Raw genomic sequence first — 18,343 nt, 5'->3', positions numbered from 1 at the left:
GTTCACTAGGCTAATCCCCTGACTGTGGTGCCGGCATCCCGGGTTCTAGTCCCGGTTGGGGTGCTGGATTCTGTGCTGGTTGCTCCTCTTCCAGTCCAGCTCTCTGCTGTGGCCCAGAAAGGCAATGGAGGATGGCGCAAGTGCTTGGGCCCTGCACCTGCATGGGAGACCAGGAGGAAGCACCTGGCTCCTGGCTTTAAACCAACAGAAGAAAGACCTTTCTCTCTGTCTCTCTCTCTCTGACTGTCTAACTCTGTCTGTCCAAAATAAATAAATAAATAAATAAATTGTACTAAGCTAAGATTAATAATGTTTTCTTTTTCATGATGCCCAAATCTTCAAAAATAAAATTTCACAGTATATTCATAAAATAGTGAACCATATTTTAAAGGTAATACTTAAAATAAACAGATATTTGCAAAAAACGAAAGCACCATATCAGGGAGTCATTGATTTCTCTTCCCTGGAAGCTAGGCTGTCTTGACCTAATAGGAACAGAAGACAATGAAATATAGATTTTTTCATAAAAATTTTATTTTCAGACTATAATTTGTGGTTCTCCCTCTCTCTTGGCTCTCCATGAATTTAATTAAGGCAATTTATCAAAATTGTCTGGGTGATAGTTACAGAATTTGCAGAAGAAGTCAAGCAAATATGGTGTCAATATGCTGCCTTTTATTCCCATTTTAGTATTCATCACTCCTAAGTGCCTTAATTCCTTTGAGAGCACCATTTTACAATGTCATGCAGTCACAGTAGTATCTTGGGAAGGGCAGATAACACAGTATATTTGTTCTTAGAGTGTCAGGCACGATTGGAAGTTCCTGAAATAAGCAATTGACCTGTGCACCTGATTAACTGCTCAATGAGCATGTTTTATAGGCAATATCTCTACAAAGGATGACAATAAAAGAAGGCAACTGGCAATGGATTATGTTCTTCTTATGCTTCTGAATAACCCATGGTTAAAAGCTCATTCAAAATAAATCTAGAGACAGATATTTAAGAGTTGGTCCAGGTCATGTTTAAAGGATGCAGCAAATGTGGAGTGGGAACCTGTTAAATCTGCAGCAAATCTTGATAACCAGATGGTGTGATCCCTTTATTTTTTAAAGATATTAGCTTGTTTGAAAGTCAGAGTAACAGAGAGACAGAGAGGGAGGGACAGAGAGAGAAAGAGCTATTCTATCAGCTGGTTCACTCCCCAGATGGCTGCAATGGCCAGGGCTGGGTCAGGCCAAGCCAGGAGTCAGGAACTTAATCCTGGTCTCCCACATGGGTCAGGGGCCCAAGTACAATACCAGACCTTCAACTTGACTCTTTTAGACTTCAATGCTGGTCTCAAACCTTAAGGTTTTTTAAGCTAAGAATTTTCAAAAGCTGTCCTTTAGGCCTTTCCTTGGGATAATGTCTTAAATATGTAATTCAGGGTGTCCAGTTGACTCAGGGTCCAAATCATCAAATGATCATTTTCTCCATTAAGGAAAGCATGTTACTAACATTTTGCTCATGGAAACCATTGCAAATGATTTAGTCCAGATCATTGTAACACTGTGTAAGAGGAACAGTAACAATTTAGCTAAGGGGTATGGTGAGAAATAGATAACAAGGAGTAAATCTTAATCTACTGTTTTAATTCACGAAAGAGATCCTGCTAAAGTAGATCAGCATACATCAAATATATTAATTACTAAATGTGGTTCCAGTCACATGTGACATGTTGAATAGGTATATTCATGATTATTAACCAAATTAACATTTACAAATTTGGAAAGGTGTCACATATATAATGGATGTTCTCTGAATCAGTCAGTATTAAGTTGAAAAAATTAACTATACAATCCAGAAAGGATACAAATCACATTTTATTCTCCTGGTAGTAAAATGAGCAGCCTGTTTATGTGTTTTCAACTTAATAAGTTTCAGGGAATTAGAATGTAGTGTGGGGAACCTGAAATTTTAGAGAGATTTGTTCATTCACTGTTCCCATGATGTAAACATTGACTGGATTTTTGAATGAGGATTTAGGACAGATCTTTCTCTACAATATTAACCTCTGCTGTTAGTCATTTCCTCTTTTATTATGACCTCATTTAAGAGATGATCACTTAAAATGCTTTGTGTAAAAAGCTTCCAAACGAATCTCAGACACATTTAGGAGCATTGATTTAATCCTCTGACCAGTTTTTATTAACAGAGACCTATCACCAAGCACTTTATTCATTCGTGCATATTTCTGTTTGCATTTGCCTATTGTAGACACTATTATGGTATATTCCATATATGTTTGTGTTCTCTGATATTTGTATATATTCTAATCCATGAATATTCTCATGAACTTACATCTCTATCTTTATTCATGTTCTTCATGGATATTAGTTTGGCAAAATATACTCTTTATTTTGCCAGTTGAATATCATTTTACAGTTTGGTTTCCTTTCTGTTCATATGTTTCATAATGTCTTAACACAGAATTCTAAGAGCACAATAGCTAAGTGGATATGTACATAATGGAAGTTCTATGAAGTGTCAGTCAACATGCTATTCAAATGCAGGTTGTTCAAATAGATACACCAAATTAGCATCCCAAATGAGCCATTTGGTATAAATAGCTATTATCATTTCTCATATAGAGTGTTGGCTCATTTAAGTCTTGAAATCAGCTCATTCCTCTGCAGTTAGTTATGTTTGAAGCTATTTTCCTGACACCCCAAAGAAGAGAACAGTTATCAACATAGTTCTGTATGCATGGAGCCTCAAAGGGATCATAAACAAAACATTTGTTCTTTTAGGAAATGTGCTAAGTAATTATACTAGCTGACATCCACTGTGACTGTACTTTAACAAATGTGCTATGATGGAGGGATTACAACAGAATCATAAGATCAATGAAAGGAAGATATTTCATTGCTCTCAAATGTTAATGGAAGATAATAATATGAAAGGAATTTGCTATAGAAGTTTGGAGCCAGAGATTATTTTGAAATCAATATAATTTTCAAAAACTCATGTCTATTTATTAGAAAGTAATTTGGTAAGATTGCATTTTTTTCATTTTCTTTTTAAATGATTCATTATTACTTTGTTTGTGTTTATTTGAAATTTGGGTTAAATGTAATCAAATACATATCTAGACCCTGCAGAATTAAAGGGTAGCTGGCTTTATTTTATTTTCCCAAATAATCAAAAGACAGATTTGTCAGAATTATTCACATTATCTGTCTAATTTCAATGAACTCCCATTTCACCAGATGACCTGGAATATGGTTGTTGTGCTTTAACACATCATAGAACTTAGTATCTTGTTCTCTTCCTCAAATGTGAGTAAACACTGCAAGTTGACTCAAGTTTGACCCTTGTGTGGTGTTTTGGCCAAGGAATAGGGGAAGCATCGTAATCATGGTAGACTTAAAAAAAAAAAAAAAAAAAAACCCTTAGAATCCTTCTTAAATTTTTGTGTCAAAAATATGGTACTTTCAGTCTTTTCCAAAAGTTATTTATTGCACATATATTTTTAAACCTTTTAAGACTTTTGGGGTACACATATAACTGAACTTGAGGTGTTAAAATATGCTTAGAAGCAAAGCTTTGAAAATAGATACTTTCATTAAATCATTTGCTCAGCTTCTCATTAACTGTGGGACCTTAAAAAATTGCTAACACCTGTGTGTTTCATTGCTTTCATCAGTAAATTGTGATTAATAAGATGACATACCCCCACATATTAGTAGCTACTTCATGATACTATATGAATAGGACACACAGAAAGCATTTATAAATGCTAGCTTTTTCTGTTTTACAAGTATCTTTACATTCATAAATACATAAATGAATGTCTAATAACAAAATTATAATGCATATGGAATTGCATGTTTCAATGGATACATTTTTAATCTCTCTGTGTATATGTTTGTGGGTCAGAGGGGATTTATATGTACTAAGTAGATTGCATGATTTTGATCTTTTTTATCTCCAAAGAAAATTGATTTTTATCTAATTTAACTAGATAGAATTTTCTAATTCTCATTTCTTAGAATGAGTGAATTACAATGATTATCCTTTTAAAATCCTTAAGTGGTGGCATCCTGTGCCTCCTGGCTTGTTCAGTCAAGGTTGTCAATTTTTTTTTTTCTTCTAAAAGCATCAAGTCTGTCTCCTGTGCTAAGCCATCAATATTAATTAAGACTCTGGGATTCTATTTATTTTTTCCAAATAATTTTATAAAAATGCTATTATTCCTTTTACCTGTCTAGTGTAAATAATTTTTCAGTTTTTAGAAAAATTTATCTGAATGAATAACAGTTGGGGAAAATTTAATTTTTAAACTAATTTAGGAAAATGCATTATATACTACAAGCTAGGGAAATTTGGATGAGGTCTTTCTAAAAATCGTGTGGATATAAAAATAGAAGTTGCATGCACCAATCATATTTCCATAGAAAAATCTGCATTTTGATTTCTGTTTTGCTTTTTGAGTTTTAAATCTGCATAGAGCTAGTTTCAAAGAGAAATCTAAATGCTAATAAAACACTAATCAGAATCCAGCCTCATTTCAGATTTTATGATAGAAATGATCATATACACAGTCATTAATTTTGAAATGAGATTTTGTTCTCATTTGGGCTATAGAACCATTAAACAATTTCAATCTTTCTTTATTCCTACTTCAAAGCTTCAAAGCCAAATGGAGGTACTCCTTTCACATTTTTCCTTTTCCTTATTCTTTATTTATTTACTTATTTGAAAGAGTTACAGAGAGGGAGAAACAGAGGAGAGAGAGAGAGAGAGAGAGAGAGAGAGAGAGAGAGATTTTCCATCCACTGGTTCACTCCCCAAAGTAACCTTAATGGCCAGAGCTAACCAGGCCTAATCCAGGAGACAAGAGCTTAACCAGGTCTCTCACATGGGTGACAGGGGCTCAAACATTTGCGCCATCTTCTGCTGCTTTCCCCATATTACTAGGAGGAAGCTAAATCAGAAATGGAGCAACTGGACACAAAATGTTGCCCATATGGGATGCTGAAGTCACAGGTGGCAGCTTTATCCACTGCACCACAATATCATTCCCCATTCTCCCTTTCCTTAAAATGAATATATGTGAACAGACTCTTTCCTGGGATATCCTGACATTTTTTCGAGGGAGAAATGAGATAGGGTCTCTGTGGCACTAAAATTCCTGGAGGATTTTAGAATTCATATAGCCAATATACTCTTAAAACACAAAGTTCTTAGACTTGTGAGCTGCACCAGTAATCTTCCAAATTGTCATTCTTTGTTGCCTTTGCCTTATAATCTATTTATAACAGTGCCCAGACTCATTATTTAAAAATGCATATAAATATATATTACATTATGATAATCTTCTTATTAAAATTACCCAATGGTTTCCAGTCTCATTGATAATTTTATTTTGAAGACCAAAATCCTCATCCTGGACTATTAGACCTTTCTGTGCTGGATCTGTATCTCTTTACTTCATTTACCACGAAGTTGCCGTTCATTGATTTCACTCATACTGACCTCATTGCTATGCCTAGTATCCATTCCAAAACTCATGTCTCAGAATCTTAATAATTTTTGTTTTCTCTGATTGCAATATTTATTATCTAAATATTTATACAGTTTAGTTTTTTTTATTTTCTGCTCAAATATCACTGAATCAGGATTATCATTATTTGCACATGATAGTACCACCCTGTCCACCATTTTGCTTCCATCACTCTCTGCCCCTTTATCTTGTTTGACTTAGCCTTCATAAAATACAAAAATGTCTGACATACTATGTATCTAAATGTTTATTTTCAAAAGTTGTCCACTTCTAATATATAATCTTATGGAAAACAGAAGCTTTATTGGTTTTATTATCGCTTTATCCCAAGAGTTTGGCACAAATAGATGTTTCATGAATATAGTTGAATAGGGTTAAACTCTTAGTTTTTCTGGGGTAGGCTTTTGGCTTAGTGGTTACCACACCATTTTTGGTCACCTACATTTCCTATTAGAGTGGCTGGTTTTGTTTCCTCACTCCTTTCTTGATTCCAGCTTCCTCCTAGTGCATACCCTGGGAGGCAGCTGGTGATGGCTCAAGGATCTGGACACCTGATACACAGCTGTTAGAGGTATTTGGGAGTATTTGGGAGTGAATCTTTAGAAGGAAGCAGTCTCTGTTTCTCTCTCTCTCTCTCTCTCTCTCTACCCCTCTGTTTCTCTGTCTCCCAAACTAAAACAAATAAAAGTCCACTTTCACAAATGGCTTCAGTGTTACCCTATCATGACAGTGAGTTGAAAATCACTCTGGAAGCTGACACAAAATATTTCAGGTCAGGCTATGGAGCTCTCACTTGGAAATGATTAGCTGAATGGCACTGAATAAGTCACTCAACAAAGCCAAGAGGTTATTTAGGTTTTCACATTTTATGATGATATGAACTGAGCACTAACTCTTCACCCTCTCCAAATAAATTGCCCTAAAGTCCACAAAGGAATTATTTACTGAAAGACATAAGCCAATAAAACGTTTCACTTAAATATAATATAGAAAAAATATTATAAATTTCTGAAACAGAATGATATATTATTGAGGTTTTAATAATCTGTGATCACTTAAAATTTACTGTATTTGAGTGAAGTAGACATATATTCATTCGATTATTGTATATAAACCTCGCCTATGTTCACACTGAACTATGATCTTTCTACATTTTTCTTGCTGAACTCTTTATTTATCAGAGCATTGAGCTTTGATCTAAGTTGAAAATATGTCATCTAAAAAATTAAAATTAAAGGAAGAAAAGAAAAGAAAGAAAAAGAGGGAGAAAATGGAGAAAGAAGGAGAAGAAGTAAAACATCAGTATATTCTTAGAATTTTATTTTTGAACAACATTGAATCCCTTCTCTTTGTATTAATATCATATTACATAAGAATTGATGAGAATTTTGCTATGGTAATTATCATGCATTTGTTGTGATCCTAAGAATCTATTGTATTAATAAATTCCTTTTGAAAAATTGCAATATAATAAGAAATAAACAGAATTATAGAATAATTTAAGATATGTATAGCTAAATTTTAGCAAAAAACTTAATTTTTATAGATCAGCCTAACACAATAGGAATGAAATAAACCTGATACTTCAGATGATATGAATCCTCAATCAGGATCCAAATTTGGAAACCAGCTTTGCTATATCTACCTAATGGTTAAGGTACCCTCTGCATATAAACTTGGCAGGGGTTACCATTACAAAAGCGGATTACTGAAGATAGCTATGTTGTGGGAAGATGAACCAACCACAGCTACAGAAGGATATGAGAAAAACAAAGAAAGCACCATGATTCCAAGTGACTGACAAAATTTCCAGTGGAAAAGTGAACAGAACAGAGACTTCATGGGACAATAGGAAAGAGGATAGAAACTGCTGCTACAGCCATGGGGTGTAGTCAGCTGCCAGATGGAGTCTCCATCTTCTGAAGCCAAGGTAGGAAGACGTTGCTGCATGCCCAGCCAGTGGGAGCTTGAGCTCAGGGAAAATTCCTCTGTCTCCCACTGAGTTTAACTCCAGCCTGGAGAGTTGACTGCTAACTGAGCAACTAAGTGGTTCCAAGAAAGGAAGCCACATTACCTCTCTCCTGTCCCCCATGCCCACAGATGCCAGGCTCTGTTTGCTCTGAAGAGTGGTGCAGCTGATCTCTGTTCCACTGCTGCAAAAAGTGACTATAGCCAGAGTCAGGGCAACGTGTGGGGCACGTGCAGAGCCCGTTCATCCTGAAACTATGGGAGTTTTGAACATAAGGCCCAGACCTGTACTCAATCTCTGGTTGATGGGGGGTTTCCTTCAGCTTCTTGAGATCAGCACCAGAAGCAACCAATCTAAAATACAGACCCAACCTGAGGAAGTTCTTTCCATATCTACATACCTTCACAGTGATGAAAGAAGTCCTGGACACATACCCAAGGGACATCCTTGCAAGCCTCGTGAGAACTAGGGCAGTTTCATTGGTGTCTTTTGGGACTGGGACTGTTGATGTTGGTATTAAAATCTTTGGAGCAGTTCACATTAAGTCTCAGAATGTGGAGTGCTCCATCTGCATTGTTCTACTTCAGACAGGTGGCTCCCACTATCCTGAGCAACTGACTCCTGCCCTGGGAGATCTGAGTAACAATCCAATGTACCTTACAACAATAGGACTGTAAAAATCAGTACTAATTTTTTCAAACTGACTGGAAACTACCCAGTGATTCCTAGGGAAGAAACTGTCTGCATCCCACATTTGTGGACCCATGCCTGATCAGGTAAAATTTCCTGTAAATCTTGTAATCACCCTGTTGGATCATCATAGTGTTCAATTCATATTCCCTAATCCTGGAATTGTTGGTATTGTAAGCACCAGCACCAGTGTTGTTCTCCAAACAGAAATTGAGGCAGGGTCTATCTACATCATTCCAGCATAGAACACAGATACTGGTGCCACCAGACCCAGCATAACTCAGGCTTACCAGTGAGATAAGGAGACTGCCTCTTTTGTAACCCTCAACACCAAGAACAAGATTTTGGCCACCAGAATCCCTGTTGTAACTGACACTGAACTTTCTGGGAACTGAAATTCATACCCTAGGAAGCTCACATTCACCTCAAAGTTGCAATTCTACCCCTAAAAATGCAGTGAACTTGACCACTGTATCATTATTAGAGAAGGCTGACATTGATTAAAGGAAAAGGAAATTATTCAAAAGTTACACTTCTGGGCTCACCAACACTCAAAACTAAGGCACTAAGGCAAGTGACAACCTGAATTCCATCTAAACCATAACTTCCTAGTAAAACCAAATCCAAAAGAAGGGGATATTTAATTAGATGTGCAGACATCAATATAGGGACACAAGATTCATGAAGAAATGAGGTATCATGACAATTCCAAAAGAACACAATAGTTCTCCACTATTAGATCCCAATCTGCAAGGAAATCAATTTAAAATAGAAATAGAATTGAAAATATAGCAACAAAACTCAATGTGATGCAAGACAATAGAGATAGCTTAAAAATGAAGAAGTCAGTGGAAAAATGAATGAAAAATTCATTGAAGAGACAGAAACGATTAAGAATCAAACAGAAAATTTGGAGATGAAAATTTAAATCAGTGAAAAATATGATTGAGAGCTACAAAGCAAAATAGACAAAGTGAAGGAGAGAATTTCTGATCTGGAGCACAAGACTTTTAAGATAATGCATCAGTCAAAAACAAAGAGAAAAAATGCAAATGAATGAAGAAAGGCCGTGTGAAATATGGGGTATGATTAAATGAACAGATGTTAGTATTATAGGGATTTCAGGAGAACGGAAGGAAAGAGATGTTGATAATGTGTTAACTGAAATAATAGATGAACACTTCCAGGTCTTCAAGAGATATTGACATCCAGATGCAGGAAGCCCAAAAGACCACAAAAAGACTAAACCCAAAAATATCTTCTCAAAGGATAATTATAGTAGACTGATTGAAGTTAAGGACAGGGAAAGAATCCTAAAGACAGTAACAGAAAAATTTCATTTGATATAAAGGAAAAACAGCTAGAATAATAGCAGACTTTTCAGTAGAACCCATACATACCAGAAAAGAAAGAGATGGAGTTAAAAGAAAAAATATATACTGTACAATCAAGAATAATATATCCAGCAAAGCTAACTTTAGAAGTGAAAGTGACACAAGATATTTGCCAGATAAGCAAAACTCAGAGAAGTCATGAGCACAAGAGCAGCGTCACAAGCAACTCTGAATGGAGTCCTACATTGGAAGCAACCTCTTGAAAACACACAACATTACAAAAATTTGGAACACAGAAGGCACAATCACCAACCCCTTAACAAAATAACAAGCGTTAGCTGTTCTCCATCAAAACTAATCTTGAATGAAGTGGTTTAAATTCCCCAGACAAAAGATTAGGAAGACGGTATAGAAAAACAAGACCTCACTATAGGCAGCCTGCAAGAAATTCATTTCCCAAATAAAGATACACAGAGACTGAAAGTGAAAGGCTGGGAAAAGATATATAAGGCAAATGGAAACCAAAAATGAGCAGGGGTATTTATCCTCAATCAGACAACAAATACTTTAAATCAAAACTGTAAAAGAAAGACAAAGAAGGACATTATATATTGATAAATGGATCAATTATATTTAAATATATATATACAAATATACAATGGATCATTATATATTGATAAATGGATCAATTCAGCAAGAAGACATGGTAATCATAACTATACATGCAAGCAACAAAAGACTACCCAGAAATGTACAGCACATACTTTTAGACTTAAAAGGAGAACTAGACTCTCATACAATAAGAGTGGGTGAGTTCAATACCCCACTCTCATCAATAGACAGATAATCCAGAGAGAAAATTAACAAAGATACTACCAAGTTTAAACATACTATTTAGCAAATGGACCTAAGAGATATTTATAGGATCATATGTAAAGGATATTTGCCCAACAGCTATAGAATAGACATTCTTCTCATCAGCACATGGAGCATTTTCTGGGATAGATCATGTATTAGGCCACAAATCAAGTCTCACCAAATTTGAAAAGACTGAAATCATACCTTAAATCTTCTCAGACCACAAAAGAATGAAACTAGCAATTAACAAAAATAGAACATTCTCGAATACATGATGGAAATATAAAAAAAAAAATGCTACCAAATGACCAGTCAATGCAGAAAACACCAGCGTGGGAGACCCAGAAGAAGCTCCTGGCTCTTGGCTTCAGATTGGCACAGCTCTGGCCATTGCAGCCAGTCGGAGAGTGAACCAGTGGATGAAAGACTTCTCTCTCTCTCTCTCTCTCTGCTTCTTATTCTCTCTCTGTGTAACTCTGACTTTCAAATAAATATTTAAAAATAATAATAACAATAACAAGTAAACTTAAAAACTAGTTATCAATAATTATTAAAACAATAATAATCAAATATCATTTTTCTTTTTTAGAATTAAAAAATTACATTTCATATTGAAGATGTTACTAAAGATAATCTACTTTTTGATTATGGCCTGTGTATTGAGGAATTGTAGAAGTTTTTCAAATTAGCTTTCAAATCTCAAACTCCTCTCTGTTCTAAGAAATAGCACCTTTGACATGATCGAACACATATTGCAAGTCTTCCATCAAGGTAAAGTCCAGGACCTGATGGGCATTATTATTGGATTCTATAATACATTTAATAGGAACTAGCACCAATAGTTTTCAAATTGTTCCAAACATATGCAAAGGATGGAACTCTGCCAAACAATTTTATGAGACAAGCCTCATTTTAATACCGGAAACAAACAAACAAACAAACAAACAAAAAACTACAGACCTATATCTTTTAGGAACTCAGAGGCAAAAATTTTCAACAAAATACTGGCAAACAATCCAAAGCCATATCAAAATGATCATACATTACCATCAAGATGCAAGGGTGGTTCAGCACCCTGCATCAATAAACATCATAAATCACATTAAGAGAAAAAAGAACAAAAACATGGTCATTTCATTAGATGTGGATAAAGAATTTGATAATATCCAATAACCTTTCATGATAAAAATGTTCCACAAATTACATATAAGGAGAACATATCTTGAAATTATAAAGGCTATATGTGACAAGTCATCATCCAACATCATACTGAATGTGGAAATCCTGAAACCATTTCCCTCAGATATGGGATAAGACAAGGAAGTCCACTTTGATCACCTTTATTCAATATTATACTGGAAGTATTAGCAAGAGAAATTAGGGAGAAGAAAGGAACAAAAAAAAGCATCCAAACTGGAAAAGGGGAAGTCAAAGTGTCCTTATTTACATAATGTAGTACATGGAAAACTCTATACACTCCAGCCAAGAGCTTTTAGAACTAATAAATCAATCCAGTAAATTTGCATGATACTAAATAAACAAATAAAAATCAGTAGCTTCTAGTGCATTGATGTTGCATCCACTGAAATCAAAAAAGAAAATCTATTCACAATAGCCACAAAATCAAATATTTATTAATAAATTTTAAAAAAGAAGTTAAAGATCCCTACATGGAAAATAACAAAATATTGATGAAAGAAATTATAAAGGACTCAAAACAAATTCAAAATATATGCCCTGTTCATATATTAGAAGAGTTAATATTGTTAAAATTGCTATCCTACAAAAAGCAATTTACATATTCTTTGCAATCCTAAATCTATGACACGACACAATCAAATTATTAAAAAAAAATTGGGGAACTCCTGCAAGACATTGGCTTTGGTAAAGAGTTCTTGGAAAAGACCCCAAAACCACAGGCAATCAAAGCTGAATTTGTCTGCAACTAAATGGATGAAACTGGAAAACATTATACTTAGTGAAATAAGCCAATCCCCAAAAAACAAAAATCGTATGTGCTCAATAATCTGTGGTAATTATTAGAGCACCTGAAAGATAACCTATCAGACACTAGTTTTGTTTATGTGATCCCTTTGGTTCTTAGTCCTATCATTATGATCAATTGTGAACTGAAATTGATCACTTGGACTAGTGAGATGGCATTGGTACATGCCACCTTCATGGGATTGAATTGGAATCCCCTGGTATGTTTCTAACTCTACCATTTGGGGCAAGTCAGCTTGAACATGTCCCAAATTGTACATCTTTTCCCTCTCTTATTCCCACTCTTATATTTAACAGGAATCACTTTTCAGTTAAGTTTCAACACTTAAGAATAACTGTGTATTAATTACAGAATTCAACCAATAGTATTAAGTAGAACAAACAAAAAAAAAATACTAGGAGGGATAAAGTATTAAGTTGTTCATCAACAGTCAGGGCAAGGGCTGATCAAGTCATTGTTTCTCATAGTGTCCATTTCACTTCAACAGGTTTCCTTTTTGGTGCTCAGTTAGTTGTCACCAATCAGGGAGAATATATGATTTTTGTCCGTTAGGGACTGGCTTATTTCACTCAGCATAATGTTTTCCAAATTTTTCCATCTTGTTGCAAATGACTGGATTTCATTGTTTTTACTGCTGTATAGTATTCTGTAGAGTACATATCCCATAATTTCTTTATCTAGTCTACTGTTGATGAGCATTTAGGTTGATTCCAGATCTTAGCTATTGTGAATTGAGCTGCAATAAACATTAAGGTGAAGACTGCTTTTTTGTTTGCCAATTTAATTTCCTTTGAGTAAATTCCAAGCAGTGGGATGGCTGGGTTGAATGGTAGGGTTACATTCAGGTTTCTGAGGAATCTCCAGACTGACTTCTATAGTGGCTTAACCAGTTTACATTCCCACCAACAGTGGATTAGTGTCCCTTTTTCCCCACATCCTCACCAGCATCTATTGTTGGTAGAGAACGATCCAACATGGGAAGCAGGATACACAACAGACTCATAGAATGGCAGATGTCCTAAACAGAACTCTGGCCTCAAAATCAGCCCTTAAGGCATTCAGATCCAGCTGAAAAGCCCATGAGAGTATTTCAGGCATGGAAAACCAAGACACTCTGGCAAAAAAAAAAAAAAAAAAAAAAAAAAACCTAAATGAAAGATCTCCACGAGTGAGATCCCAGTGGAAAGAACGGGTCATCAAAGAAGGAGGTACCTTTCTCTGAAGGGAGGAAAGAACTTCCACTTTGACCATGGCCTTGTCTAAATATGATCAGAGTCGGTGAACTCAGGGGGTTTCCATAGCCTTGGCAGCTCATGACAAGAGCCTAGGGTGATTACTGATGCCATAAACAAGAGTGTCAATTTGCTAGGTCAAACAATAGGAGTCACTGTGCACTTACTCCTCATGTAGGGTCTCTGTCCTTAATGTGCTGTACATTGAGATTTAATGCTATAACTAGTACTCAAACAGTATTTTTCACTTTGTATTTCTATGTGGGTGCAAACTTGAAATCTTTACTTAATATATACTAAACTGATCTTCTGTATATAAAGAGAATTGAAAACGAATCTCGATGTGAAGGGAAGGGGAGAGGGAGCAGGAAAGGGAAGCGTTGTGGGTGGGAGGGACGTTATGGGGGGGAAGCCATTGTAATCCATAAGCTGTACTTTGGAAATTAATATTCATTAAATAGTTTAAAAATTAATAATTATAGAGTATATAACACTGAATAAAATAGAATCTGCATGCTTTAAAAGAAATTATAACCTATCAAAATGAAACTGACGTTTTGAGATGTGATGACTTCAAACAGTACTTCACTCTGGTATTCAGGAATTTTTTTTATGCTATTTGTTCAACCCTTACTTAGTATAGAATAAATCTTATGTGTATAAAGTTTATTGAAAATGGTTCTTAGAGAAAAAAAGGATGGGAATAGGAGAGGGAAGAAGAAGAAGGGTGGTAGTGCAGTTTGGAGGGTGGGTAGGGTGGGAAGAATCACGATGTTTCTAAAGTTGTATTTATAAAATGAAATAAAGCTTGTATACCTTAAATCAAAGTTTTCTCAGTAAAAAAAATAAAGAAGAAAAAAGAAAGACAAATATCTCATGCATTAATGGGACTAAAATTTAAAAGGAGAAAAAAATTAAAACAACAAAAACAAAGAAAAGCTTCTATGCACATGTCTGGCTGCAAATACAGTTTTAACAAACTTTGTTTATATCTTTGAGAAACCAAAGGTTAAGAAGGGTAGGCTATTGGGCCAGCGCCGTGGCTCACTAGGCTAATCCTCTACCTGTGGTGCTGGCACCCCGCGTTCTAGCCCCAGTTGGGGCGCCGGATTCTGTCCCGGTTGCTCCTCTTCCAGTCAAGCTCTCTGCTGTGGCCCAGGAAGGCAGTGGAGGATGGCCCAAGTGCTTGAGCCCTGCACCCGCTTGGGAGACCAAGAGGAAGCACCTGGCTCCTGGCTTTGGATCTGTGCAGCACGCAGGCTGTATCGGCCATTTAGGGAGTGAACCAACAGAAGGAAGACCTTTCTCTCTGTCCCTCTCTCTGTCTAATTCTGCTTGTCCAAAAAAAAAAAAAAAAAAAGAAAAAAAAAAAAAAAGAAAAAGAAATAAAAGAAGGGTATGCTACCAACGTTTCTTTTTACAGATTTTTTTATTTTATTTGAAAGAGTTACACATAGAGAGGAGAGGCAGAGAGAGAGTCTTTCATCCATTGGTTCTGAAGCCAGGAGTCAGGAGCTTCTTCCTGGTATCCCACGTGGGTGCAGCGGTCCAAGAACTTGGGCCGTCCTCTACTGCTTTCCCAGGCCATAGCAGAGAGCTGGATTGGAAGTGGAACAACCAGGTCTCAAACCAGTGCCCATATGGGATGCTGGCACTTCAGGCCAGGGCATTAACCCACTGCGCTACAGCATTGGCCTCAATGCTACTATAGTTTTAATGATCTGCTATTACTTTAAAATTTATTACATATGAGTGAAATAGACATCTTTTCATTTGAAAAAAAAAAAGGATATTCCTGTGCTATGTCTTGTTTTTCTTTTATTTGACCTGAAGACACTGCATTTTTATTTGTACTATATAAACCTATGAAAACTAAAGTAGAAATTTATGTAGTATGTGCAAAGGATTTTTAAAAATTTCATTGAAATAGGATATTACAAAAAAAAACCTAAGCATTGATTTCCAAAAATTGCTGCACCAATAAACTTATGTTTTGATTGTGTTTTTGATGAGGTTTTGGAATATTGCTTGTATGACATGCTACCTATATAACTACTATTTGTGACATCTCATAGCTCCCAATTTTTCGATTATATGTTATGCCTAGTCACACAAATTCACACATTTCCTTGGATTTTCCTTGCAGGACACTAACAAGACTTTCATTAGAGAAGATTTTTCCACTGCCTTCTGACTACTGCAGCTTTTCAGCTTATAGTGAAGAAAAGTTGTTTCTTTTCTATTTTTTTTCTACTTCTTTCGCAGCAATCAGCATACCAGTTAATGTCTTCAAGTTGGCAAGATAATGGCTTTGTTTCATATTCCTACTTGGATGTATTAAAATATTGAATATAGTAGCTGATGGGTGACAATACTAACAATTATCCTAACAGCAATTATCTAATTGGTTGCCTTGTGGGATGACTGTAATGAGATCTCCATAGCAACAACCCCTTTTGGAAGCCACTGGCTTCATTATTTTTATGTCATTATAAATTGTTTTGAACTGTGATGTTATTTTCCTTTCTGGATTAGGAGCTTTTGAGTCTAGCAATTGATTTAAGATGTTATGGAAGTTTCACATTTCTTTCAGCAGAGGAACAAAAACAGTAGCCATGATAAATAAAAGGGGCATAAGAGAAACAAACTACAGAAGCTAGAAATTTGCCTCCACCAATAACAGAATAATAATTATAAAGGGACAAATTGAGTGTCATAATTATTGTGATAATTTTCAATGATTTTGCTGCTATGTAGGTAAATACGAAACTCGAATTTTAATTTTTCCTTAAATATATCATAGTATCAGTCTCAGCTCCTTCTAATTCTGAAAAAAAAAAGATTGGAGCATGATGTTGGTCTTGAGCTCAGTGAAATTACTACTTTGCATTCTTCAAAAAGCAGCAAAAATAACAAAATGTACTTGGATTTTTTCTGAGTTATAACTCAATCAAAAAACTGTTTCAATCCTTAATAAAATGTAGAATTTTAGAGAATAGAATACAAGTCAGATCTCACCCCTGTTAAAATGGATATGATACAAAAATTAAAAAAAAAAAAAAAACTGGATGAGGTTGGTGGTGAGAATGTAAACGAGAGCAACCATTATGGAAGACAGTATGGAGATACTGGAGAAATCTGAAAATAGATCTACCATTTGACCCAGACATCCCACTCCTGATAATATACCCAAATAAAATAAAATCAGCATATGAAAGAGCTGTTTATTCCTCCATGTTTATTGCAGCTCAATTCACAATAGCTAACATTTGGAATCAACCCAGATGTCTACCAACTGATGATTGGAAAAAAAAAAATCTGGCAGATACACACTATGGGATGCTAATCAGCCATAAGAAAAGAATGAAATACTGTCTTTTGCAACAAAATGGCTGCAACTAGAAACCACTATACTTAGTGAAATAAACCTGTCCCAAAACACAAATACCATATATTTTATCTGGTAGTTAATAGAAAATACAAAAATATGTGTAGGAATGAAACAGACATCTTGTGATTTGATTGTTGTTTTTAGCCCACATTTATACTTCTGTGGAAGTATAAATATAAAAGTGGTCTTTCCACTTTTGACTTGTTGAGTATTATGGTTTCTGGTGCATTAAGCCTGTGATTATAAAGTGGATTGAAGCTATGCTTTTGTGAAAACTGAGAGGAGAAAGGAACGAAGGAAGGAGGGTATTGAGAGAGGGAAGTTTGGAGGGATGGAGGGAGGTGTGGTTGTCTTCTTGGAATTGTACTTATGAATACATGAAACTTGTTCTTTTTATATTAATTTTAAAAGAAAAAAAAACATTTCACTTATTAAGAACCACAACACCCAACAAAATCTAGCCTCTGGCTATTTCATATATCTGACTTCATCCCCTGCCACTCTCTGCTTCCCTCACTACTATAACTGTTTCACAGCTAACTGACAGCCAATATACTTAGGAAACATACCACTAATGTACTACTAATGTATTAATTATAATATTACTCTAATAGTATTCTGCTATTACTGTATGTTAGTACCATGTAATACTGCTAACATTGTACTATACATAATAATATCCAATATTATGCAATGCTTATAATGTTCCAATAATTATTATAACCATAGCATATAAATCTATCTTTTTATATAAAACTCTATCTTCTATCGAGACAAACTTCTAGTCATGCCTCATCATATTTCATATTCATCATATTTGGCAGAGAAAATGTCTAGAGATATAACTGCATAGTAATTCATGCATTGCACCAACATTTCAGGTGGATAATCAAGGGATTATAAAAGACATTATTGATAAATTGATGATGAGGAGATTTGCAGATAGCATGGAGAGAACTAAGATGTGAGTAAGACATTAACAAAGTATATTTCAAAAATCAAAAATCCCTTGCAAGTTTTTATAAAAAATTAAAAAAATATTTTATCTTTTACAGAGACAGTTAAATCTCGAACTGAAATGTATCATACAGTACAATTAAATATTTCTACAATATATGCTTTATTTGCGTGTCTTCACACACTTTTGTTTCCTTCTTCAGTGACTTTGAAGTTGGTATTAGAACGTCATTTATTATACAGAAAACAATTGAATGAAAAACACGTATATATTTTGCACATAATAGCACTACAAGAAAAATTGAATTTGCATATGTCAAGAAACACTGTAGACCTGGCTTAAGTGTTATTTACTTCGT

Source organism: Oryctolagus cuniculus, chromosome 1 (genome assembly GCF_964237555.1).
Source record: "Oryctolagus cuniculus chromosome 1, mOryCun1.1, whole genome shotgun sequence".
Taxonomy (NCBI): Eukaryota; Metazoa; Chordata; class Mammalia; order Lagomorpha; family Leporidae; genus Oryctolagus; species Oryctolagus cuniculus.
This window is presented reverse-complemented; position numbering follows the sequence as displayed.